Source organism: Lontra canadensis, unplaced genomic scaffold (assembly GCF_010015895.1).
Source record: "Lontra canadensis isolate GAN:19392208 unplaced genomic scaffold, GSC_riverotter_1.0 scaffold4, whole genome shotgun sequence".
In the NCBI taxonomy this organism is placed as follows: Eukaryota; Metazoa; Chordata; class Mammalia; order Carnivora; family Mustelidae; genus Lontra; species Lontra canadensis.
The window spans coordinates 12,615,280-12,616,784 of NW_022630998.1; the positions used below are offsets into that span (position 1 = coordinate 12,615,280).

General features: G+C 45.0%; 1 pseudogene; it reads left to right on the forward strand.

The window, feature by feature from the left end:
* Positions 1-205: 205 nt before the first annotated feature.
* Positions 206-1,214, forward strand: LOC116859769 (annotated as a pseudogene).
* The last annotated feature ends 291 nt before the right edge of the window (positions 1,215-1,505 follow it).

Genomic DNA, 1,505 nt, shown 5'->3' on the forward strand with positions numbered 1-1,505 from the left:
TAAGGCATTTACACAAAATTAAACATTTGTTTTTTAAAAATAGTAGCTTTAAACATTTCAAGTTTTACTGGTATTACAGTCCTTTAACAAAAATTTTCACAGCTTTAATTTATCACAAGCTGTTGGTGGTAACCTGACTTATTTTACATAATACACAGATGAATTTTTACAAATATTTTATTAGTTGTGCTGGCACACAAACATCATGGATATTAAGGTTCTGGGCTACAAGGACTTGGCTGCCATCCCCAAGGACAAAATTATCCTGGACATAATTGCCTCATCATGATCTACAAATTCCACTGTCCCTATTCCTTCCTGGAACACATGGAACTGCTCAGAAGCCAGGATCTTGCTTTCACCAAATCCACATCTCCCTCCCCTTTCCATCCCCAGAAGTGTGGGTAAAGAGCAGGACCTCTGGAACCATCTCCCAGGCTTTAGCCCCAAGAATTACTGGGACCCTCCAGAATACCCTGGCCCATTTCCATCATCATCCTAATCAGATTCCAACATGTATAAGCAGACACAGATCCATAAGCAGAGAGAATCCATGGATAGCAGCTCTCAGCACAAGCCTTTTCATCCATGTAGTCATCCATGCTCCCTGCAGCCCAGCCCCAGACTCCAACCTGCTCACCAAGATTGAAATTGATTATTGGTCATGCAGTTTGTCACTGGTCATTGTGGAGATAGAAAGAAAGAAGCAGAAGACATCACAGAAAGAGGTAGAGGAAGATGATAATGACAGAAAAGAGATGGAGGGTCTCAGGAAGGGTCAAAGACAGGAACTCAGTAAGGTGACTCTCTAACTCGAGAAAGATGATCTTGAAGGAAGAAATGAAAAAGTCATTGCCTACTTAAGGAAAACTTAGTTCCTATTGGATCAGACACCCTTTCAAACCTCCCCAAGACCCAGGATGTCCAAGTGTTCTCTGACTATGGTGAGACCACCCTGAGCTAGCTACAGTCCACAGACTTCAGCCCAGGGGGAGTGAGCCTAGAAGGTCAGGCCTGCAGATCTGTCACTATGAAATGCTGGTAGCAAACAATAAGAGGTGAATCAAGTTTCCTTTGGGTGGGGATCAGATGAGGTCTGAGATGGGTCTGTCAAGTGAGGACTTATCAAGGGTACTTTCCCTATCTCCTGAAGGATTTGAAAAACTGTTCTGTGGAAGCAGAACAAATTCAAGAAAAAGTAATCTCTCTTCTGATCGTCCCCACCATGACTCCATGACTGACACTCATCCCTGCTGCTTCAGGGCTCTGGAGCTGGGGTCACTGATCCCAAGGCATCCTTTTCACATGGTGAGCAGGGAGTGAGAATCACTTGGGGGAGTGGGGAGGTAGGACAGAAGTGGATTTGGTTCCATTCCCCAAGTGGAGGGGCAGCCAAGACCTTTGCAGCCCTGGGGTTGTGAAACATGGATTTTCTTCCCCATAATGGGGGGAGGTATTCTTCATCACCCTTCACACTCACTGCACAAGGCAAACCCAGTCTGGAC